This window comes from Caretta caretta, chromosome 7 (assembly GCF_965140235.1).
Source record: "Caretta caretta isolate rCarCar2 chromosome 7, rCarCar1.hap1, whole genome shotgun sequence".
Classification (NCBI taxonomy): Eukaryota; Metazoa; Chordata; order Testudines; family Cheloniidae; genus Caretta; species Caretta caretta.
In genome coordinates, this window is record NC_134212.1 from 112,378,301 (window position 1) to 112,404,690 (window position 26,390).

Consider the following 26,390-nt stretch of genomic DNA (forward strand, 5'->3'; position numbering starts at 1 on the left):
CTATTTTCTCTCCCCCTTTTTCTAGGTGGTGCTGCAGGGCATAGCTCCCCGCATATTCTACAGCAAAAGGCAGGGACAAGCAGTGTAGCACTGACAGGAGAAGTAGAAGGGGTGAGGGATGAATGAAAATGTATAGCAGTGCTTGCAGTTCCAGAAAAGAAGTGTATATAAATAGAGAGAGAGATACTGAAAATATGTTCTTAGTCTGGGACTGGATGCAAATCACCAGCAAAGGTGAAAAAAGGGGTTTCTGGTAGATAAAAGCTGTTAGCCACCTATCTGTTTACATATAAACTGAGTACTTGCTCCTTCACACTGGGTCTTCCATCACCAGCCTGAACTGAATGCAAATGAAGGATTGTAAGAAATTTAGAAAGAAACTACGAGGAAGAGAAAGGTGTGGGGGTTGGAAAGCAGAATTCCAGAGCTTCAGGGGCACTTCAAAGGTTTGCTCCATTATATTTGGGGAGGCAAAGAAGGCACCTGGGCATGCTTCACTGTGGAAGTAAAAGGACAGCACTTTTGCTTCGTGAAAAAGGGGTCGCAACCAGGCATGGTTGAAAACACTGGGGAGAATTTTGGGTGAGATACTTGTCTTTAGACAAGAGAGGAAGTGGTGAGTTAAAGTTCAGTCTCTAGAAAGCATGTTTTGATTTTGATTTATATGTAACCATTTGTTTCCAATATTCTTACTCACTGAATCTCCATTCTTTGCTAATAAACATATTCTTGTTTTCACTATAAATATATTAAGTACTGTGGTGTTAAGCAAAGTGCAGGTCCTGAGCTGACTCTTACTCACAAGCAAGTGTGTACTTTTCCTTTGGGAACAAGAGGCCTGGTAATTCTGTGAGTGTTCACTGGATAAGGGACTGGACAAAGCAGAGAACACTCTGAGGACACCACCATTGGTGTTTGCCAATCACTACCTGTACAGGGGAGAGTGAGGCCTGCATAGACCTGGAAGACCCTGCTTGTGCTGCCAGAAGCGGATGGTTTCAGGGAGCTGATCCACAGGAGGCACAGACAAGACTGCATCATGATAAGAGCACATAGTGGTGTGGTGACTCACAACCCTCGGTACCACCAGGGAGTGTCACAGTGGGTGAACTGAGAAGCCAGGACCTCTTGCCATAGTGGATAATTATGGAATAACCTACCCATAGGGGGAACGCCTTCCTAATCCAATTAGCAAGTGGTTGTCTTATGTGCTGATGCATGAGGGTTTATAGCTCTAATTGTTTTATGTAATAGCAGATCTCATGTTATACGTATAAATGTCTAACCAATCTGTAAAATTCTACAGTGCTCTGGACTTATATCTTGTGGCAATGAGTTCCATAGGGCTAATACACATTTCAAACATCCGTTTTAAGTATATTGCCGTTCAGTTTTATTGACTGTCCTCTTGTTTTTGCATATGGAAATTTTTTGACGCCTCTGGTAGCTCTCCTCAACAATTTCCTCGCCACATCTATTTCTGCTATCCCTTTTCTGAGACAGGGAAACCAGAACTGAATACAGTATTCACGGTGAGGGTGTGCCATCAATTTACTGACAGCATCAGAATAAGTTCAGTATTATTGTCTCTCTGAGGCTTTATTATACATCCTAACATTAAAGACCTGATTAAATTAATGCTGCTTTACACCTCTCAGGCAGTCTAATAGAGCTTTGAAGTGAGTGTAAGTAACATCCACTTTAGAGCCTGTTTTCATTGCCAGAGTAGTGTCAAGTGGCTTTACTGTACATGAGAATCAGGCCTTACATCTGCACATTCAGCCACTCAGGTCTTTTACCTGAGTGGTTACATTTAGTTAGAAACCATTAAGATGTATGAATAGCAGTTCTAATCATTCCTTTAAATTTTTCACAGGGAAAATCCTCTTCTGTCATGATGCCCATTTACTTAAGCCTGGTCTACACACAGGTTTTGACACAGTATACCTCTGTCAGCTGGGGGCAGGGAGGGTAGGAGGGTGATTGTTTTTACTGAAATAATTATACCAGTACAATCCTGAGCATGGATGCATCTATACCACTATAAAGGAATTGTATTCCAGTATAACTTATTTCCCTTCCTCAATAGCAATAAGCTATGCTGGTATCAGCCCCTTTAAACCAACATCACTATGTCCCCACTTGCGTGTCATCTTTAGAGCTGTTCAGAAATTTTTTCGTTGGAGAATTCATCAAAACCGAAACTTTTCACCAAACAGGATTGGTTATAATAAATTTTTTAACTCCAAAACATTTTGGAAGAAAGCTTTGACGTTATCAAAAGGTTTTGTTTTGACATTTTCAAAATGAAATGTTCCTTTTTGAGATGATTTTTCATTTAGAAATTAAAAATTATATATATTTTTAAAAATACAAATAAATAAAAAACAGTCATAATCAAAATGAAACCTTTTGATTGACCCCAGACCAAGTCACAAGTCATTCACAGTGTCAGGAATAAGGGCTTATCTTCTCATACAATGCTGCAGCTGCACCACTGTAATCCTTTAGTTAAGACACTCCTACACCGATGGAAGCATTTCTCCCGTTGACATAGTTAATCCACCTCCCCAGAGAGGCTCTCTTGCTGACACTGTGCTATTTAAACAGGAGTTAGGTCGGTATATAAGTCAGATTTTCCACACCCCTGAGTGACGTAGTTATACCAATAGAGAGCTATTGTATAGACCTGGCCTAAGACACAGAGGTCCTCATGCCCAGTCTTTCACGCAGATCATAAGGCCATCTTGCCTCTCTTTGAGGCGCTCTATACTGTTTCTTTAAATGTTTCATGGGAAAGAGGCAAAAAAAGGGGGGGGGTGAGGGGGTCTAGGCAAAACCTGGCAGTTAGCAAGGGGCGAGAACGTAATCTGAGGGCTAATATTGTTTTCCTCATCCTAACATAATTCTTTGTTCAGTGTTGGAAGAAAGTGATTCTTTCTAACAGCCTTTCCATTGCTACTGTGACGGGGCAAGGCCAGATGGCTATAGAAAAGTCATGGGAGATAGATATATTAGCTCCAGGCTAAACAAATCCCTGGTGCCAGGATAAGTGAAATGGCAGCTGCTCCAGGTCAATTAAGACACCTGGTGCCAATTAAGAACTTTCCAGAAGGCAGGGAGAATGCTAGGTTGATTGGGACACCTGAAGCCAATCAGGGGCTGGCTGAAACTAGTTAAAAGCCTCCCAGTTAGTCAGGTGGGTGTGCAGGTCAGGAGCTGTGGGAGGAAGTTGTGCTGTTGGAGAGACTGAGTATTATACACCATATCAGGCACAAGGAAGAAGGCCCTGAGGTAAGGGTGAAGTGAATCTTGAGGAAGTGAGGGCTGCTGTGGGGGAAGTAGCGCAGGGAATTGTACATGTCATGTTTCTAAAAAGTCAGCTACCATAGCTGATACTATTAAGGTCCCTGGGCTGGAGCCCGGAGTAGAGGGTGGGCCTGGGCTCCCCCCGCCTTTGACCCCTGATTAATCACTGAGATTGGGAGACAACAGAGACTGTGCAAGGAAGGATAACGTCTCCTCACCTCCCTTGCTGGCTTATGATGAAAATGGCTCAGTAGACTGTGACCCTTGTCCCTAGAGAGAGAAGGGTTATGTGGAGGGTCACAGTGAGCCTCTGAGGCTAGCGAAATCCACCAGGAAACGCAGGACCCATGGAAGCAAGGACAGAGCTTTGTCACACTACATAACACTCCCCTCTTCATATAACATCTGTCAATTAGGAGTCTTATACTTTCCTTGAGGACAACTTGTCACAGAGGATATGGATCCTATCACTTTTTCCTCATTCTAAGGACAGGTGGCTGCTCTGGTTGGCAGATCTAGAAAATGAATGATTTTCTTTCAGACATGATAGATATGCTCCCTAGCCAAATCTGACCATGATCTACAGATATCTTCTTTAGAAGATTGACACAAAGCTTGAAAAATGGTACACACATCCCTTGACAAGCGCATCTTCTCTGCAAAGAAGTGACATAAAATAGGAAAGAAATTATCTGTGCTTCTTGGCTATTCCATCATTTTATCTTCTGATTGAAAAAGCTTTTAGCAAAATGATTTTGAGGTGAGGAAGGCTTGAGGCAGTGTTAAAACAAAACACAGTATTTTGCAAAGTGATTTTTAACATTATTTTTGGCTTCTGCATTGTTTGTAATTTCCTAGGAGGACTTTTGTTCCTTGACATTTGGCAGACATTGGATGTTTCTCCCATGGTACACTGATGCTGGAATTAACAGCTGTTTGTAACAGCTTCTGCTGCCTTTGCTTCAGCTCAAATCAGGGAACGGTGTTTTCTGTTGAACTGCTGATGCAGATGCACCAGGGTAGGACAAAACAATAAGCCAAAGCGTACTGTGCTGCTCAGGGAATCTGGCCAGAGCCCCACAACATAGCTGGGCTCTACTCCTGCAGGACACTAATTAGATACAATGGGAGAAGCTTCCTCTTGTCTGCAGTCCTGGAGGCCTCTCCACAATCACCCAACTCCACTCCAGCAGTGGAGTGTGTTACTCTGCCCCTGCAAAAGGTAGCCATGATCTTGCCAGGCAGTGAAGTCAAAAGGGAGGGACCGTCTCCTTCAACATTGGGTAGGGGCTTCTTGGCACGGGGGTAAGGAGGAACCAGGAGCAGCAGAGAGCTTGTGGAGAGGGCAGGTGCTAATTTGCATGGACTCACCATTTCATTCTGGACCCCTACAGCTGATCAGCTGCCCTGAGCATCTAACCACATCTGCCTGAGTAGACAGAGTAGTAAGCCGCTTCCCTCTGTGGGAATGAGGGCTTCTGTACCCCTTAGCATTTGTCCCATTGCATGTGTTCAGCCACTAAACATCAGAAACACAGGAAATTTCCCTGCCTAATTTTACAATTTTTAATTTTGTTGCTGACTTTAAATGATGCCTAAGCCCCTTCCTATCCTGCCACAATCTTTACAGGTGAAGTTCCTGGGGGATCAGGGGCTACAGGTGGACAGAGCTCCATAACGCATAGCTGCACCACACCATCACAGGGCACCCTGACATGGGCTACAAAGTCCTTTCCATCACAAGAATGACATTCACCTTGACACCTCCTTCCACACAACTGCCCCCCCCCACAACCCTCCTACCCCCTGTAGCGGGGTCTTATTGGAAAACCCAGGAAGTGGATGGGCACAAGCCCACCCACTGCTAAAAGCCCCTCCCCCAGCCTAGCGGGAGGGACCACTGGACCCAGGGACCAACTGATTACGGGGGACAACTAATGAAAAACAGGGACCTGAGCGAGGGTCAGAGGTTCAAAATGAGGATACCAGATGAGGACACCGAGCAGAGAACCCCGGACAGTGCCCACTGCTCCTCAAAGCTGTCGAGGGAGCCAGTGGACGCTGCCCAATGGAACTCTGCCCGGATGCGTGAAACTAGGGAGGAACGGAAATAGGCCCCGCAGTCACAGAGCACCCCCTCATCCAACATTCTCCTCCTGGTATTGTAGATGGAGACTTTGGCCAGAGCCAGGAGGAGGTTGACGAGGAGGTCTCGTGACTTCGTGGGGCCACGGATAGGGTGTGCAAAAAGGAACAAGTGTGGGGAAAAGTGCGCCAGAACCTCAACAAGAGGTTCTGGAGGAGCCAGAACAGGGGCTGCAACCTGGCACATTCGAGATAGGCATGTGCCAGGTTCTCCCTCACGCCGCAAAAGGGGCAGGCCTCAGGTGTAGGGGTGAACTGTGGCAGGTGCACGCCCATGCTCACGGCTCCATGAAGGAGCCACCAACTGATGTCCCCGGCGGGCCGTGGGACCAAGGTGGAATAAAGGCTGGCCCACCAGGGCGCCTCACCCTCTTTAGGTGGAAGATAATCCCGCCATTTGGTGTCGGGGCGGGACACGAGGGTGAGGTAATGCAATGTAGGGAGCATGAGCATGTACAGATGGTTTCTGGGTGCGGTTTGAAACTGGACTGGCCGCAGAGAATGCAGCTGGCTCGGCGTGTGGCAGCAGGGAGGCTGGGGGGGCTCGCAGAACAGGGACCCAAGAAAAATGTCCGGAGGGCCAGGGGTGAGGGGTGGGCGGGGAACGCCCTCTCGCAGGGCTTGCCGCAGGAAAGAGAGAGAATGGGGTGACAAGGCAGCCTTCACCTCCTGGAGTACGCGCCTAGGGGTCGGAAGGGTGGAAAGCCCCATGTGTCGTCCGAGTGCGCAGGGCTCCACCCAATCCTCCCTGTCGTAGTCCAGGAGGTCTCTGACTCTGGTGGTTTCTGCCAGGACCAACCTCTGACATACGAAGGGAGACTCCGCCACCTGCACACTGAGGTCGAGGTTGTGTAGCAGGGGCTCCGCAAGGAGGTCCGCTCCCTTGGTGGCCACAAATGACCTGGTCGCCGAAAAAGGCTTCCAGGTCCGGAGGAGGTCCTGGTAGAAGACTGGCAGCTCAGAGAGGTCTCGTGGAAGGCCTCTCAGATCGAGAAAAAAAGAGCTGCTGGTCATATCGGAGCCCTCGAAGGCAGGCGTGTGCCAACGTGCTCCACACTGGACTACCTGCACCATAAAGGAGCCTCTGCAGGGCCTGGAGGTGGAAGACATGGACCTGGCTGCACAAGCAAACCAGGCCCTGTCCTCCCTCCTCCAGGGGGAGACTCAGAGCCACTGCAGAGACCCAGTGCAGCCCCATCCAGAAGAACTCCAGAGCCATCCTCTGGAGCCTGGCCAGGATTCTCGGGGCCAGGCTCAGGGTGTTGAGTCAGTGCCAGAGCATGGACAGGACCAGTTGGTTCAGCACCAGCACCCTCCCTCGCAGGGAGAGACACCAGAACAGTCCTGTCCGTCTCCACAGCCGCTCACTCACCCTGGCCTCTAAATCCTGCCAGTTCTCCAGCGGAGAAGGATGTGTGGTGGAGAGATAAATGCCAAGATAGAGCAGCGGACCCATGCTCCACCAGATGGCTTGAAGCGTGGGCGGGAGGGAGCTCGCCTGCCACCCGTCTCTGACCACCAGGCCAGAGCTCTTGACCCAGTTGACCCAGGCAGAGGAGGCAGCCGAATAAACAGCCTGGCAGACCTCCACCCACATGAGGTCGTCTGGGTCCTGGACCACGAGGAGCACGTCGTCGGCATATGCCGACAGGACCAGCTGCAGCTCCGGCTCCCGAAGCGCCAACCCCATCAACCTCCAGTGGAGGAGATGGAGGAAGGGCTCAATCGCCAGAGCATACAGCTGGCCCGAGAGGGGGCACCCCTGCCGTACTCCCTGCCCGAAGCTGACCGGTTCGGTCAGAGTCCAGTTGAGCTGACCAGGTACTCTGCGTCGGCGTACAGCACCTGGAGAAAGCTCACAAACTGGGGCCCGAAGCTGAACGCCCGCAGGTTGCCCAGGAGATACCCGTTGTCCACTCTGTCAAATGCCTTCTCCTGATCCAGGGACAGGAGGGCGAACGACAGACCATCCTTATGCCCCAGCTCCAAGAGGTCCCGGACCAAATACAAGTTGTCAAAGATGGTCCGGCCCAGGATGGTGTAGGTCTGGTTGGGACGAACCACGTCCGCCAGCACGGACCCCAGCCGCAGCGAGATGGCCTTTGCTACGACCTTGTGGTCCGTGCTGAGGAGCGAGATGGGACGCCAATTCCTTAAGTCGCGGAGGTCCCCCTTCTTCGGCAATAAGGCAAGCACAACTCGCCTGCACGAGACAGGGAGGACCCCGCTTTGCAAGGACTCGGCCAAGACGATGACAAGGTCTGGGCCGAGGACGTCCCAGAACACGCGGTAGAACTCCACGGTCAGCCCGTCCATGCCCGGAGATTTATTAGTGGGCATGCGATGGAGGGCGTCCGAGAGCTCAGCCAGAGAGAGAAGCAGCTCCACCTGGTCCCGGTCGCCCGCGCTGACCATCAGGAGTTCGGTCCAGAGCACCCTGCAGGCATTGGTTGGATCCAGGGAGAATAGGTTAGCGTAGAAGGGACTTCCAAAGGAGGCAGATGCAGGATCGAACAAAAGCGCCCCAGGCTTGATGGTCGTCCAGGGCCCGGAGCTCCTCCCGCTTCTCCCAGTACGCTGCACGGAGGGGTGGATCCTCGGGACCGGAGGCGAGATGCCTCTCTAGCTCTAAAACCTCCCGCTCCAACTGCCCTATCACCGCATCCCTCTGCTGGGTGGACCCCCAGGTGCAGTCGCGGCAGAAGAGCTGTGCGTGCACCTTCCCCACATTCCACCACTGCCTCGCCGAGGGAATGGCACGCCACTGCCACTGCCAGGCCAGCCAGAACTCCCAGAAGGACACCACAAAGCCCACGTCCTCCAGCAAGCTGTTATTAAAATGCCAATAGGCCGGCCCCGGCCTCTCTGGACTGAGAGAGGCTGTCATGGTCACCAAGTGGTGATCCGAGAACAGGGCCAGCCAGATGCCGGAGGCGTAGGCTCGTGCCAGCTGGAACCGCAAGATATAAATGTGGTCCAACCGGGAGTGGTGTGACCAATCCCCCTCCACCCGGACATAAGTAAAGGTAACATCGTCGTCTGGGTGGTGGTCGCACCAGACGTCCACCAGGGAGTGATGATCCACGATCTCCTTGAGGACGCCCGCGGCTGCCTGGGATGTCTCGAATTCTGAGCAGTCCTGCTCCTCGAGGGTGGTGTTGAAGTCCCCGCCCAGGACCAGGCACTCATGAGGATCCAGGGTGCTGAGGAAGGCCGACGCCTGCCGATAGAAACGCACTCGTTCCGGGCCCGCGTTCCGGGCATAGACGTTGACCAGGTTTAATCTCAGCCCCTCTACGCAGGCCCGGACATGCAACAGGTGACCCGGCATGACCTCGGCTACCCCCAGCACCTCAGGCCGTAGCTCGGGGGAGAACAGGGTGGCTACCCCAGCTGAACAGGCGCTGAGGTGGCTAAAGTAAACCTTGTCCCCCCACTCCAGCCGCCAGCTAGCCTCGAAGGCTGGAGCCATGTGGGTCTCCTGCAGGAAGATCACAGAGTACCCCCCACTCCTGAAGGAAGGAGAGCACCTGGCTCCTGCGGAGACCCACGCTACAGCCCCTGGTGTTCAACGTAGCAAAGATGGTATCCTTCATAGGGAGGGCTGGGGTGAATCCTCACAGGCAGGGGAATTGACGGCCTCCAGTGGGCCCCGCAACAACCCATGTTCAACCCCACAGGTCATCAGGGAGTCGCGGAACTTACAGGCCTGCCAGTAGGCCACGAGGCCCTGCCTCCCAGTCCCTCTCCCCTCCCCCAAAAGGCCCTTCACAGCCTGGAGGACGCGATGGAAGTCCCCCCAGCACTGGAGGGCAAGCTGCACCTTGCTCTTTGAACCAAAAGTGTCCAGCAGGAAATGGCGCAGCTCTTCCCTCAGCGCAGAGGGGGACGCAGCAGCCAACCCGCTGCCACCCTCCGGTAAGGCCCCTAAAAGATCTGGTCCCCAGGACCAGAGCAGGGGCTACAGTTGGGAGTGAGGGGCAGGGAGAAGGAGGAGGGCGTGGTGGAACTGAGCCACCACCCAGATCGAGGCCCTCTGACTGGGGGTCGTCCTCCTCCTGGGTGACTGGGGTCAGACCCAGGGCCTCAAGCTCCTCGAATATGGAGGTAAATCCAGTCCCCGCGGCCCCAGAGTCCTCTCCGTCAGGAGCCAGGGCAGTAATAGCCCCAGTATCGACAACGGCAGGGGGCGCAGATGGCAAAGGGGCCAGGGGAATTCCTACCGAGGCTTCCTTGGGAGGGGACTCAACAAGGGGGGCGGTGACACCTCCATCTGCTGCCATAGCCAGCGTCCCCTGCTGAGCTCCATCTGGAGACATGGCAGAAGTTGTAACAGCATCAGCCCCCCGCAGCATTTTTCGGGGGGCTTTGTCTCCCTCCTCATCAGAGGGGAGGGATCGAGCCTGCAATTTACGGGCGCCGCGCTTCCCCCGGACGAGCACCCAGCCCTCCGAAGTGGAATTGGAGGGCTGGTCAGCAGGGGCAGGGCCAGGGGGAAAGGGCGATCGTTTTGGGGCTCGAGGCGGCAAGGGCCGGACAACGGGAGGAAGGGAAACCTCCCTGTGGGGCAAGCCCTCTCCCTCAGCCGGCAGAGGTCTTGCCGCCCTCTCTCCTCCACAGGAGGAGGGGCAGCGGCAGTGGCAGCCAGGCTGCCAGGGTCACCGGCGATGACAGGGCCGGTGCCCTCCCGGGTCTCGGGGGTCCCGGACGCTCCTCCGGGCCAGACCAGGGGGCAGTCCCTCCAGATGTGCCCCATCGCCCGGCAGAGGAAGCAGTGCGGGCCTCCCCTGTCGAATAGTGGGCCCGGTAATGGGCCCTCTAATAGGGCACCAAGAAGGACCCTGCGAGCGCCACCCCGCCACTCATCGCCGGCAGTACTTGAATCTGCACCTGCTGGCGGAAGGACAGAACATGGCGGAGGGCAGGGTCCTTGCAGCCCAGTGGGAGAGGGCTGATGATTGGGATGGGTTTCCCCAGGGTGGAGAGGGCAGGCAACAGGCCAACGTTGGGCAGGAAGGGCGAGACGGAGGTCAATACCACCCGTACACCCAAGTCCTCCAGGGGTTCTAGGGCAACGAACACGCCCCCCCACCACCACCATGCCCTTCTCTACCACCTCCTGAGCGGCGGCCTCCAACGCTAGGAAGACCACAACCTTACCGTACATCTTGGAGGCCGCCACGATGGCCGTGGGCCCTACCACCCTCGCCAATGCCTGCACGTACGTTTCAACGTGGGGCTAGGTGGCCACCAGGAGGTAGCGGACACCATGCCTCCTGGTCAGCAAGGGGAAGGGGCCCAGGCCACCAGGAATGGTACCGGAGGTGATAGTCAGGGCAGATGGCGCGGCGGCATGCTGGGGGGCAGCAGCCACCTGGGCGTACGCTCTGGGGGCTAGGGATGGAGCGCCCCCAGAGCTGGTGGAGGAAACAGCTGGGGAAAGAGGGGCCGCGGCAGATGTCGGGGCCGCGGCAGGGAGGGCAGCCCCGCCAATGGGAGGTTTTGTTTTCCAGGCGGGACCTTTATTCCCCTGGCCCTTTTTGCTGGTGGAATGGGTAGCCATGGCAGCAGCGGACTCTAGGCTAGTAGTGGCCGAGAGGGTAGCCGCTGGGGCGGGCAAGGGAGGAACTATGGGAGCAGGAGTGGGAGCAGGGGTGGGGGCAGGGGCAGGGTCCTCCTCCATAATGGAAAGAGGCAGGAGGAGGCCCTAAATTGGGGGTGGAACAATGGACATCTACTCCTCCCCACTAGACGGCAGGCAGGGGAGGAGGGTCCAGCAAACAGGCTGTGGGGAATAGGGAAGTTGGGACAGGGCCAACCATTCCTCCCTGCTAGACTGTATGCAGGAAGGAGGGTACCAGCCTGGGCGGCGGGGGGGGAAGTAAGGGGGCACTGGGGGAAGGGAAGAAGCAACCACTCCTCCCCGCTAGGCTGTAGGCAGGAAGGAGGGTGCTAACAACAGAAGGACACGGGGACAACAAAGGAGAGGGGGACAATCACGGGCGCAGGGCGGGGCGCTGGCTCCTCTGGCTGCACTTGGATGGGGAAGGACTATGATTGCATCGGGGAGGTGCAGTGATCAGGGTAAACAACTTAAAAAAGGGGGGGGCACAAGCAGTCCGAAAGGGGACATGAGCACACTAAACTGCGGGTTGGGCAGGGCAGGGGTCAGCGGGAGTCAGGGGGAACAGCAAACAACTGAGGGCGGGGTGAGTAGAGCACAAGGGGGGGGGGAACCCAACTCCTGAGGAAGGGCAAGGCAGGCAAAGTAACAAACTTGCAAGGGTTGGGGAGGGGCAAGAATACAAACAAACCCAGGAACCTAGGATGGGGTCAGGGTGGGACAGGCAAACAAGCAGGGAAAAATCTTCCAGGGAGCTACGGGAGGAAGGGAGGAGGAAACTGGGCTGGAGGTAAATGGGGAGACCCCCCCACCCAACTACAAGTGAGGGAGGGGGGCCAAGTCCAAACAAAAGGGGCGGGGAGTGCACCCCCGGACGCTTGTGGGGCTCACGCCAGTCTTTGCTCACTGCTGGAAACAGTCCCAGATGGTGGTGGGTGAAGAAGCAAGCAGCCCCATCGAGGGGGGAGCAGCAGGTGTTGATGGTCAGCTCGGTTGGTGGAGGGGGTGGTGACAAAAAGGGGTGGTGGTGGTGAAAGAAGATGTGACGGGGACAGCAAGACTGCAGGAGGGCTCCACGCCTCTTCCCCAGCTCCCCACAGCATCAAAAGGCTGCCAGCACCCCAAGAGCACAGCTGTTAAAGTTACTCAGTCAAACAACCGACCCCCTTCACAATTCCTCACAGCAGTCTTCCTACTCCTCGACAAGGCAGCAAGCTTCAGAGCAGCAGCAAGCGGGTGGCAGCCAGCCAGGTGAGAACCCAGGCAGAAGAGGTGACAATGGCGGTGGTGATGGTGGTGGTGGGTTCTTCACTTCTCCTCCCTGCGGAGGTGCGGATGGGGGGGGCTAGATAGTGCCTGGCAGTATCCAAAGACTGAAGCGAGGTGGGGCTAGAGGGTGGGGATTCCCAGGGGGGATGACCCAGATTTGTGACGGTACTGCCAGGGGGCAGCACCCTGGTGTGAAAGGGGTACCGGGGTCTGGGAGGGACTCGGGGGGCCCAGCGGCAAGTGGGACACCGGCCTGCAGAGGGCGCTCCAGAGGCTGGAAACGATAATTCCTTGGACGACCAGCAGGAGGCGCTGCAGGGGTGAGTCCTGCCCTGCCACACCCCCTCAAAAATAGAAAGGGGAAATGAATGACACTGAGAAGGTGAAAGCCAAAACCCCTATCTCAAGCAGAGTTGTTACCCTCAAAAAGGTGAGGTGCTAGACATGAACTCCACAAGGGACCTGCTATTGCTTTCTATACAGAGCTGCACAATACTAGGGTGATGGGTGGCAAGATGGATCTATCTAATTATCTAAGACAGCAGACTGAATTAACCAGGGCTAAAAAAATTTATCCCATCTCATGAGCATTTATTATTAATGACCCATCTTTTTCTTATTTCCATTCTCCTAATGCCTTCCCAGCTATACTACAGACATGCACATTATAAATGGGAACATGCAAAGCTAGTATGAAGCTTCATTTTAAACTATATTTAAGTTTATTTCTTATCTTTATTAAACTAGCCCTACTTTAATTCTAATGGCTTTATATAGCCCAGCATGAAGTTCATACTCTGGATAGTGTTTTTAAATACTTTAATTGTTACTCTGCCACTTGGAACAGAAGATAACATGATTCTTTTCAGCTTTAAGATTCTCCAACAGCATTCAGTTTAGCATATTAATAAGATACACGTAATGCATGTAAGGTTTGACTCTGCTGCCTTGCATTTATACAGGGTAAAAGCGGTAGAAGCATATACCCATTTTACATGACTGTAAATGGCTACACAAGATGTAAGGGAGTGGAGAATCAGGCCCATAAAGTTTTGCATTTTGGAAAATTATGCTTCTTATACAGATTTTTGTTTCCATGGTTTTTTTTTTTAACTCACAGCGAAATGCTGAAAACAGGGTCCAGTCTTATAAGGTGCCTAATGCTTGGTGTCAAGTACTTTCTCTGTCAGATGCAGTGAGTCCCCTCCCGGCCCCCCAGCCATTCACCAGACTTCTGTGAGGTGAATCAGTCTTTGGATCCCTGGGTGTTGTAAGTGTCCCTGGGTCGCAGCAGCTACAGCACTCTTTCCTCCCCTGGTCTCTCTGGCACATTTCCTGGGCACTGACTCTGTCTATTACCCGTTCTCAGAAATGGAGACCCTCAGCCCACCTGTCTTGGGCCCCCCAGGACCAGTGCCAACCCCCAAGACACCCGAGTTGACTAAATGCACCCTCTCCCAGAACTCCACCCCACACTCTGAGCCTTTAACTCTGAGGAGGGCATGACAATTGTGAAGCATTTTACACACAGCCTGAGATGTACTGCCCAGAGTCTAACACACTTGCTCTTTTACACTTCATGTATACAGCATAAGTATACAGATCATACGAAATACACCCGATATGCATTTCCCTACCGCCGTTTCCTTACCACTCCAGAACATTCTTTGTGTTGAGGTTAGGTCTATCTGGATCCACACAGGTACCTTCTGTTCCAGAGCATGCTTTGTGTGCCAAAACATATAGTCTTATCCCCTAGCTCCTCTGACTGCCCTTCCTCCTTCCTGGGTGTCGCTCTCCCTCAAGTTCCCCCTGAGAACCCTTAATTAATCCCCTGGTTTGTCACCTGGCTTCTTTTGTTCTATGTTTGGGTAACGTTCCACTCACTCCACTTCCCCCTTCTCTTCTGGTAAGAGTCGGAAGCTCTGTCTCCCTGCTGAGCAAACCCATTGTCCATTCAAAGCAGCATTGTTGTTGTTACGTATTGCCCATTTTCCCTGCTCTGGGGAAGACGTGCTTTCAGGCTGGTAGACTGTGGTGGATACAGCTACAGAGGGGCATTCATAATACTGTAGTTTTCATAATAGCAACTCCATAATATTAACCAGAATTAATGTGTTGTACAGCCCACTCCCCAAACTCATCATACCGTCATGGGCTTCAGTGCGAGCCAAGTGTGCGCAGCATGTGGCAGGATATGCTTGCTCCTCTCAGGCCTGGGTACATTGTGTACAAGGTGAATTATATACTGTGTATGCAAAGCCTCCGGACCGTAAGCTATATCTATGCATAAATTTTGATTGTGATGGCTCACTAACAGGGCTGGGTATATTTACATGGATAAATGTTTGCATATTCCATTTGTCACCAGTTTGTTTCTCATTCTTTTCCCACACTGTGATGGGGAATACATACCCTGCTCATTGCAGGGAAGGAAGACGTCAGCAAATCTGGGGGAGACTTTGTAGTAGACCTCTTTCAGTAGCTCTTTCAGAGAGTTTAGATAAGCCTGGAGGAAGTGGGCCTCAGTAGGAAATTAGGCCTTCAAAATGGAAGTGTTTGGACAATGAGAGGGGTGCTAGGTTCCAAGAAGGTTTGTCCAGACCTCTGGGGTGAGGAAACAGGACATAGGGATGAACTGCACAAAAGAGACAGAGCCTCTTGGCCTGAGTCTCCTCTCCCATACATTTTATGCTCTTGTGTCTCCATTAGTATCAGTGGAGTCACTCCATATTTACCCTAGAATCAGGCCCTTGGAGATGAGGGAGGAAGAGTGTAGCTGTTGGTGTAGTGTCCATTGGAGAGAGGCATTAATTGTGAGTTAACCCCTTGAGTGCTTCAGAAATACTTTGTTTCATACCTGGCTCTGTAAATTCTGAAGTGACTAGGGTCAAATTGATCCCACGGACACCACCAATACAAGGATACACATTTCAGGCCTCATATGTTGACCACTGGATCAAAATCTCCTGGATTTCACACATTTCACACATTAACACCCATTTTTTCATGATTTGTGTGTATAAAAACATCTTCTGTATTTTCCACAGTATGCATCCGATGAAGTGAGCTGTAGCTCACGAAAGCTTATGCTCAAATAAATTGGTTAGTCTCTAAGGTGCCACAAGTACGCCTTTTCTTTTTGCGAATACAGACTAACACGGCTGTTACTCTGAAACAACACATTTGAAATTTTGCACAGAAGAACATAGATGTCATGTTTGGTAATTTTGCTTTGTGAGGAGAGATAGAAAGGGTTGAAGCAGCAAAGAGAGAGCCTTATACACATTTAAAACAGCCTCACCAAAGCACTGCAGTGCTTCCAAAACCTTGGCCTAACAATGCCTCTAGTCTTCCTTGCCTTTTGTTAGTTCGTTATCCCCTAGTTCAATTTAGACTGTAGGCATATCTGGACATGAATCACGCCTTTGTATGTTTCTAGAGCACTTTTGGTGGCTCAGTATTCAGTAATAATGATCATCACAGTTATTAGAAACCCAGGGAATTCAGACTTAAGGTTACACTTAAAAGAAGCCTCAAATACTTCAAAATATGGAAATGCACAGTTAGGACACTCAAAATTAATTCTTAACATACACCCTATGGCGAACCTCCTAGCTCCCCCTCTTTGTTCCATTCAGATCTACTTTGTAAGGTGTATTAATCTTTTGATCAGAGCCTTTTTCTAAAAGCTTTAAGAAGCCTGCAGTAGTAGGCTGAGGACATATTACATGTGGAAAAGCCACTGTACCCATTATTGGTGTACCACAGCGCTTTCTTAGCTTAATTGACTTCATGCATTCATGTCTTCAGTGCAAAGTCTGATGCTTCACCATCACACTAATCTTTGCTCTTTTCAAGAAGTGAATGCTATAATTTACTTATCTGGGCCTCGGAGGTTTGTTTATGCAGCTACACACAGCTCTGTGTCTAATGACATTTGTGTAATTGGTGGTACATGAAATCATAATGGGAGTGACTGCCTTTAGCCTGCTATTTGCCTGATCAGGAATTTGTAGACCATGGTACATTTGTTTCTGTGGCCTTTCTATGACCACAAAGCAGACTGGAATTGGCAGAACCCTAGTGTATTATTTAGAGTAAGTCACTGATAACATGAACCTGTTTGCTATGAACAGATAAGCCTCTCAGAAGGTCTGATTTTTCGAGAGATATTTAAAACTGCACTCAGCTTCATGGTATTTGAATGCCCATGTCAGAATATTACTACCCAGGCAGCGTTAAGGCTGTTTCAATGCCTTAACTATGAATTCCCACATTTTCAAATATTTGTATTTCTTGTAGATTGAACCTTTCTGCTGAATTTCCTGGGTTTTCTGATAATTCTCCTGTAGGCTTTCTTTTCCCACTGATACAAAATCTCATCCTTAACTCAGCCTAAAAGATTTTTTTCTTAAGTCGTGTGATTGCTTCCCCCACCCTTCCGCCCCAGACTTTTAAAACAGAGTTTATGGCATACATTAGCAGGTAGGGAATGCTGAGGCTGGGGACACAGGGAAACTCAGGAGCTTAGAAGCTCCACCTTACCCTGACTCTTCCACCTCCATGAATAATCTGGAGTCCACACAAGTTCCATAACTTGATATTTGGTGTCCCTTACAGCTTTCGCTTCCTGAGGGCCTTGTAAAATCAGTAGAGTCTGCTGCAGGTCTTAGCAGACCAAGAGGAAATATGGGCTCAATGTGGACTCAAAGTCCAGAGCAGCTGCTGCAGTTTTTGATACAATCTACAGGGAGGCAAGTCTGGGGCTGGGATCAGGACTCATGATCAGGAAGTCCATGCCCCTTAGCATGCCATCCTCCCCTGGGAGGAATGATGCAGTTACTTGTCCCTTTTGTGGGGTAAAGGGGGGATATATGAAAATTCTGCCCCATGCTGGTGATGTGTGAAGAGCTGCTCTCTAGTCCCCTGCATGGGAGCATGTGGTGTTTCTATTGCCACCTGACTCTCCCATGCAGAGGGTGGTGTTAACAAACATGCTGCTGCTATCTTCTCTAGGGAAGGCAATGAAGAGTTTCCCACCACATGCCATCTGCAAGGGAGGGGCTCTGAAGATAACACTGCTTGGGGAAGGACCTCTGCTGTATAAGGTACATCCTCCTCCCTCCCTCAACCCCCGTATGTCTAGCTCTGAATGCCAACAACCACATGAGTACTAATCACTCATTATTAATGAAATTTTAGGAGGACCTACAGTATCATATTTGGCTAGGACTGAGCTACTTCACTGGTACATTATTAGGCCTTTGTACTCCACTGGCCAGAATGAGCCTGTGATGAAAATACCAACGGATGAAATTCCCACACCTTTGAAGTCAGTGGGAAAACTCCCTCTGGCTTCATTGGGACCAGGATCTAACCCAGTATATTGCACTTGCACTAATGGGGGGGGGGGGAGGGGGAGGGCAGCTATTTTAATGCAATAGTGAAATGTTTGAAATTTAGCTGGCGGTACATGGAAAATCTGCCAAGGGAGCAAATTCACCTTTTATTAAAACAAAGCAAACTGGCCAATACTGCCAGGCTCAACAGAAGCTTGATTAAAGGCAATGGGGAATTTACAAATCCGGGAAAGAGCAGAGCACTGAAAAAATAAAAAGTGCTAAATCAGGGAAAAGGAGCGAAAGAGAAGCCTGAAGGGTCTGAGGCTGGTCACTATAGATGCAAACGCTGGACTGCGTCAAGGAGAGGGGATGTCATGTGGGAATGGCAATAAAGAAATCTTCAGGGAGTCAGATCTAATCACACCGAGGACTGGTAACTGGCAAAGTGCGTGGAGCCCCTTGTTAGAGCAGGGACGCTGATGTGGATCCAGGGGTGCTGGAGCAATGTGTACAGTGAGCCATTGAACCACACTGTAAAGCCGGTATATAAAGGAAACCATTTCCAGCCAGGTGCGGCAGCACCTATGTGTGGATCCCAGGGTGTTTACAAAAATACATGTGCCCATCAAGACAGAGCTAAAGCACGGGAGCTTTCGAATGCATTAACATTAACGTAGGCTCTGTCTACAGGGCCCCAGTGTAACTATGGAACAGTCTGCAGTAAAGTGAGTCGGTGTAACCCCTGCTTTGCACCTTTACAGCATTAGGGGCTTGCACTGGTGTAAGTGCATCATTGAGGCTTTAGCTGTAGTACGTGAGCACTCCTAGAGAAAAGCCTTAGGAGACTCCTGGTTCCTCATTCTCACTGCAGTGACGTGGCAGTGGCGACACATGGGGATCTAAACGTGACGTCTTTGAGGCTGATTAGACACCAGGTATGTGCACCTGACTCAGGAACGAGAACAGCACACGAACACACATCCCGATGTCCTTTCTAGACTTGTCACTGGCACTGATAGTTTGGGAGGCCAGACCTTAGACAGCAGGAAGGAGTCTCTGCTTGCTACCGAAGAGAAGATGGCTCTTTCAGGCAGCTGCTGCACCACACACACAGACAGCGACCCAGAGCAGCCAGCTTCAACTGTCTGAGAAGCAGCTCCCTCCTGCTTCCCCATCCAGGCGCGTTTGCAAGGGAGAGCGGCACAGCGGGAGGACAGAGCCCTCCCTCCCCCCCCCCCACAAGTAATGCAAGACAGGGAGAGCTCAGCGGCCCCAAGCTGGGCGTGGCGGGGAAGTAGGGTTGCTGGGCAGAGGCGCCATGTGGGACCAGAGACGCAAAGTTCTTGCATTCTCAAGGGGTACTCGACTCCTGCTCCACCCCAAGCCCCCACCCCTGCCACTCCTCTTCCCGTCCCTGCCCCTCCCCCACCTCTTTCTGCTCCCACTTCACCCCAACCCCCCGAGCCTCCTGCACGTTGCTGAACAGCTGATCACGGCGGGTGGTAGGCACTGGGAGGGAGGGGGAGGCACTGGTTGGCAGGGCCCAATGATGAGTGGGAGGCGCTGGGGGCAGGGGAGGAGCTAATCCGCAGGGCTGCTGGTGGGTGCTGAGCACCCACTATGTTTTTACTGTGGGTGTTCCAGCCCCAGAGCACCTATGGAGTCGGGGCTTATGTGTGGGGTGGTCACATGTTGTCTCCCCTTTAGATTGTGCCCCCCCCAATATGGGGAGGCACCAGTCATCTATGTTGGAAGGGACAAGCTTTCGAGCTTCACAGAGTGCTTCCTCACGTCTGGGGAAGGTAACTAGAGCGTTCACAAGCTGGGACAGATAATTAACCCTAAGGGGTTCACACTTGTCTTAGGAGTTTACTTACAACGAAGTGGGCACTGAACATCTCTGCAGTCATAGGACAAAGGAGGGTAGTAGGCAGTCAGGTGTGTAACAAATCATTATAATGAGCCATAAAACCAGTGTATCTGTTAAGTTCTCGGTTTTTAGTATCCAGCAGAATTATGAGTTTAAATTCCCAGGCTTGTCTATTGAAGATGATGTGCAGGTTTCCTTTGAGGACGAGGACTGAGAGGTCAGATATGCAGTGATTGCTTTGTGAAAAGTGTCCGCCCACAAGTGCTAGGATGTTTTTGTCTTTTATCGTTTTTCTGTGTGAGTTAATCACTATGCTCTCCAATGGTCTGGTTTTACCCACGTAGTTGTTGTGCTTTTGATGCACTGAGTGAGCTACACCATGTGTAGGCATGTGTAGGACCCATGGATCTTGAAAGATGTGCTGTGTGGGGCATAGATCATTGTAGCAGGTTAGATATGTCTGCAGGTTTTGCATCTGTTATGCTGGCAGGGTCTGGTGCTGCTTTGAGTTGTTGTACCCTGCTCTGAGGGGAACTTGGATCTGATGATAAGCTTGGCAAGGTTGGGGGTTTGTTTGAAAGCCAGAACTGGGGCTTTGGGAAATATTTCTTTCAGGATTTCTTCTTTGTCTTCACTAGGATCTATTCAGGGGACACCATCACAGGGCCTAATAACATCAGCCACACTATCAGAGGCTCGTTCACCTGCACATCCACCAATGTGATATATGCCATCATGTGCCAGCAATGCCCCTCTGCCATTTACATTGGTCAAACTGGACAGAATCTACGTAAAAGAATAAATGGACACAAATCAGATGTCAAGAATTATAACATTCATAAACCAGTCGGAGAACACTTCAATCTCTCTGGTCACGCAATCACAGACATGAAGGTCGCTATCTTAAAACAAAAAAACTTCAAATCCAGACTCCAGCGAGAAACTGCTGAATTGGAATTCATTTGCAAATTGGATACTATTAATTTAGGCTTAAATAGAGACTGGGAGTGTCTAAGTCATTATACAAGGTAGTCTATTTCCCTTTGTTTTTCCTACCCCCCCCCCCAGATGTTCTGGTTAAACATGGATTTAAACTTGGAGAGTGGTCAGTTTGGATGCGCTATTGCCAGCAGGAGAGTGAGTTTGTGTGTGTGTGTGTGTCCCCGGGGGGGTGGGGGGTGAGAGAGCCTGGATTTGTGCTGGACATGGCCCACCTTGATTACCATGCACATTGTAGGGAGAGTGGTCATTTTGGATGAGCTATTACTAGGAGGAGAGTGAGTTTGTGTGTGTATGGGGGTAGGGGGGTGAGAGAACCTGGATTTGTGCAGGAAATGGCCCACCTTGATTATCATGCACATTGTGAAGAGAGTTGTCACTTTGGATGGGCTATTACCAGCAGGAGAGTGAGTTTGTGTGTAGGGGGGTGGAGGGTGAGAAAACCTGGATTTGTGCTGGAAATGGCCCAACTTGATGATCACTTTAGATAAGCTATTACCAGCAGGACAGTGGGGTGGGAGGAGGTATTGTTTCATGATCTCTGTGTGTATATAATATCTGCTGCAGTTTCCACGGTATGCATCCGATGAAGTGAGCTGTAGCTCACGAAAGCTCATGCTCAAATAAATTGGTTAGTCTCTAAGGTGCCACAAGTCCTCCTTTTCTTCTTACTTTGAGTTAGTTAATTTGATTTAAGAACCCATCTTTTTTTTTTTTTCCAGTGAAGACAAGGCCCTGGAAGGTTCTGGAATCTCTGATGCCAGGGACACTATTCCCATTGTACTAGAAAAAGAAAGCAATGAACTCACAATTATATGGTGCAGTTATTTTGTATGTGCAACTATAGTTACATGGGTGAGAGGCAACAAACCCTCTTTGCCCAGCAGAGCCTCCCCTCCTTCCAATAGACAGGATTTGTACCACTTTTTCCCTCCTCCCGTCCACCCTTCCCTGTGTCTGGCATGAGCAGTGTGTCAACAGACGCCTCAGATTCCAATGACTAAATTAAATGGAGTAATCTGATCAGGATGAAATGCCAAATGAGTCACCTCCTTCCGCATCAGTCCTCGTGCCACCTGCCCTGTGCCTCTTTGCTTTCCTAATCTGCTGCTCAGTGCCTGAGATAACAGGAGATGGACATAAGGGAGGAGATAAGGTTAAAACTTTAGGATGGTTTAGCTAGAGAGACCTTGTAGCACAAGGTGACATTTGTGTGGGATCCGGCCCTTGCTTTTTTTCAGTGGAAACCGAGGGGTGGTGTATTTCCTAAGTATGGAGCAGCTTGCAGGATCCTGGCCTTAGCAAAGAAAAATGCAGAAGAACTGCAGGCTCATTTCCAATGGAGTCACCACTCCCCCCCACACCCCAACTAATTAAGTTGGGTCCCTATTATATATGTGTATAACACTTTTTTTAATAGCATTGATCAATTTCCACACTAGGATGAGACATTTAAGGAAAGAACAGCAGTTTCTTACCTCACCCATCACAAATATGACCCCCCACATGTTACACCATTCCCTCCCCGACACACTTTACAACAGTTAACTTATCACAAGGGACCGTGTAACTATGGGACACCAGGCTCGTCAAAGGTTTTAGTTATCCAATTATCAGACAGACATAACCACACACAGCTAAACTAATGCAAATAGTTTCTCTGCTCATTCATCCTGTTCACTTGCTTCAGGCTTTGCTCTGCATTCATAAGCAAACTCTGTTTTCTCTCTCCCTCCCTGCTGTGTTCTTCTTGAAACAAAGCAAAGGCTTTGTAATATCTCCTTGTTCTCATGCAGGGCACCTATAGATCTCTCCCATTGCTGGATTTTTCTCAAATTCCAGAAAGCAGGAATATCTAGGTATATATCACCCACCCATGGTTTACTCTTAGCATCTGCAAATGCTACACCCTGAGGTCCCAACCCTCCAGTCAGATTGCTGTGGGCACGGAGTCACACACTTATGCAGACTCCCACTGAGATGAATGGACTGAGCATAGGTCCACGCAGATTCAATTGCAGGATCAGGGTGGCCCTCGCTGCCCAATCTCACTCTCTGGCACGTGGGTGGAGTTAAACCACAGATTATGCCCAGGAGTGGAACAGGGGAGCCATGGAAATGGTGGTCTCAGTTTTTCAACTAAACTCCATTTGTACATACCCCTGCCTTGCTACATATAGTGAGCTGTGGATATGGAGGCAAGGAGGATTAGGATATAGCTAGTAAACTCCCAGCAGTCAGAGCACAGGGCATTACAGTACATATTTCATACAGTGCTGTGATAGCAGCCTGGGTTTTGGAAGCAGGCGGGTATTTCCCCTGCCTCCATGAATCTGCCAGTGAACCCGGAGTGCAGAATTGTAACTGTGAAGTTCCTGCCTGGCCAGGGAATTGTTACAGTATTAGGGCAGTTTTTTGGTTTTAAATAAAAGCAATAACCTCTGTGTCTCTTTTAAAGCAACAGCCACCTATTGTAACACAGACTGTGATAGAGTTTCACTAGTAAGATTCATTCCTTAATTGCCATTTAATATCATACTCCCTTATCTCATACCTTGGCGTGGTCCCCCTTAAAAACGTACCGGTTGCCTTAGATAACCAAAGGCCGGATTTTCAGAGTTCGTGAACACCAACAACGCCATCTGCCGTCAAAGGGAGTCACGGGTGCTCAGCACCTCTGGCAACCAGGCACTAACCTCAGTAGCTGATGTAGTCAGTGGAAATATGCCCATCCATAGACACAGACACCTTTAAGACACCTTTGTACTCACCCCAGAGCAGGCCAAGATCAGGTATGGCAAAGCTCCTGGCATAAACTGGGGCCCTAAATTCTATGGGCTTCCCTATAGGCCACAACCCTGCCTGGAATATGTGCTGTGCTACATGTTGTGGCCTTGCCCCCGACACATCCCTCACACCCCCAGCCCACACCTACCCCAGAGCTTGCATGAGGGTCTTTGGGAGGCAGCATTACAGCTGTCTTCCACAGTGCCTGTCAAACGAGAATCCTTCCTGGCTGGATATTGGGCTTTTAGGGCTTCCTTATGCTGCTGTGGTGCTTTTATGTGGCATACAGGGGCTGGAGCTTGGGTGATGAGCTTGCCCAGGAGCGTTCCCATGTGAGCTAAAGGAGCCACTGTGGCTACCAACAGAGCAGGTTCTCATCCTCTGTGTGGACCAACCAGCAAAGGGACAACATCACACTCACACTTAGCCAGCAAGTTACAAAGGTATTTTCTACAGCATTGATAGGGTTCTACAAGGGCACTATGCAGCACAGACACTGGGGATATTATTATTTATTTAGGGTAAAATTGGCATATTTTGAAGGTTGACCACTCTCTAGGATTTAGTCCAACGGCAGTTACATTTCTTCATCCTTATGTAACCTGATGTTATAAACTTATTTTCATTGTCCTCTGTTGTGTTCTCAGGCTCACATTCTTTTTGTAAAGTCATTTGCCAAGAATATACAATATGTTCTCGTCAGGGCAGGCAGTGGGTTAAACGTGTAATAGTAGGTTTGCTTATCTTGCTTGCCTTACCAGGATTTGTGTGTTCCAGTACAAGCAGATAGGTATATTAGCAGGTTACCTTTAAAACGGAGGCAAAAATCTGCTTTCTGTTTTGCTAAATCCACAGCCAAATGATTTTTGAGGGGGATACTTTCATGGGAGATAAGACTAAAATCAATGATAGGACTGTCTGAAGACTGAAGTTTCATTTTTATCTTCAGGAAAAAAAATCAGGAATCAGCTATTCCAGTCTCTCTCTCCAAGGTTTGGTTCAAAAATGTCACTTATACACACAGCAGTGATGAAAAGGCTATTTATTTGAAGGCAGACTGGAGTGTAAAGATTCTCTGACCCATTTGTTTATGAAATTAGATAAGCATAAGTAAATAACCTTGTTTACTGCAATAAAGGACCTTTATGTTATGTGAATCCAAAACTTTGATATGTGGCAAAAAAAAAAAACCCAAACGAAACCAAAAAAACAAACAAAATAAAACTAGTTATAAGAAAGTTCCAAGAGGGGATAAAGATAACTTCAAATATTACTATATGCTCAGACGTACGGCTAACCCTATTATTTGTTCAGATATTATTCAGTGATTTAAATTATTTCATGGGGAAAGTGCATGTGACAGGTCATAAAGAATAATTCCATACATCCCACATCTGAATCACTTGCAAAATATGTGAGGACTATTTAAATTCACCCACTAAAATGTGGGTTGCACCTTTTATTGAGGGTGGATGGTGGAAGATCTGCTTCAAATAAATGGTTGGCAGAGTCTATCTAAGAGCTACAGGAAGGATACATTTGAGGTTTCTCTAGATGGGACTGGGTCAGAGACTCCACAGTGTAGGAGAGATTTCTACGATGTTACCAAGGCTGATTTTACTGATTAGTCAATGTTGTGATATCCTTTGCAGAGCACCAGCTTCTGTAAAGTTTCATTCAAAGAGCTGACATGTTTTCCAGCTTAGGTAACTACCTAAATCAACAGATATGCGGGCAGCTGGCCGTGACGTATCCCAACCCCTTTTGTATGGGCAACTGAATCCAAAGGGAAACTAAGTTTCCAATCAGTTTTCCTTTGCAGCTGGCTTCCTGTACAAGTTTGCTGCAGGGATAACCTGACTAGAATTAATTGCTTTCTTCATGGGTCCTACATCACACCCTCTAAACACAGATCTGGCTGCAAGCAGAAACTAACTAGAGTCATGAAATCATAGCCAGTTTCTCTTTGCAGCCAGTTCCCTGTGTAAAGAACTTAGATCCTAATTCAGTAAAGCACTTAATCACATACTTAATTTTAAGTATGTGTTTAAATCCCATTGAAGTCAATGAGACATAAGGATAAGCACATGCTTAGGTGCTTTTCTGAATAGGGATGGGATTACTCACATGCTTAGAGATAAGCACATGCTTAAATGTTTAGCTGAAGTAGGGCCCTAACAAAGTTGGAAAATGACTAACAGTGAAGGAATGCAAGGAGTGCAGAAGGACACCAGGTAGAACAAGGTTCCAAGTGTCAATTGCTAAGAATAGTATTTGAAATATACTGTCCTCCTAGGTACTGATACACCTATTCAGCTCCTCTCTATTCAATAAGATAACTCCTTTGAACTTCAACCAAAAAGGTAAGAGTTTAAATCAAGCTACTAAATTCTCTGGCATTGAAAAATCTTTGATCAGAATGACAATTTTTATGTTGTGGCATTGCCCAAAATGTGCAAAGTACTTTCCAGAAAGAGAAGACAACAGTCTTGCCCCAAAGAGCTTACACATTTTATTTTTTTAAAGGGTGTCTCTTCTCTTTCAATAGCATATAGGTTTCTAGAATGATTGGGTTCCCAGTAAGTATTCAGCCAGCAGAATTATCAGTTATGCACCAATAATCATAAAAGTTATAATTCTCCATATGCAATCACTATGGTCCTGGGTCTGTTGTGGGTTCTATTGTGCTGAGCTCCTTACCCCTACTTTATATGCACATTTGTTACCAAGCAGTGTTAACAATTATAGTTTATTAGCAGCTTCTAAGGGAAGAGCAGATATATGGAATAAAGAACTCCCTTTTCTATCTGCTCCTTTCCTTGAGGCTTTGAAATATATTTCCCATGAGTTTCTTCACTTATATAGACTGACATTTTTCCTCATAACAAATTCATTCTTTACATTGGCCATCATTACTTCTGAAGCAGAGATCGTCCCTGAATCACTTGAAGTAAGCAGCTTTTAAAAAGCCATACCTGCTGGACAAATGCACCTTACCTTTCAACAGTTTTCTTTCCTTTTCTGTCCCTGAGCTGTTAATGTA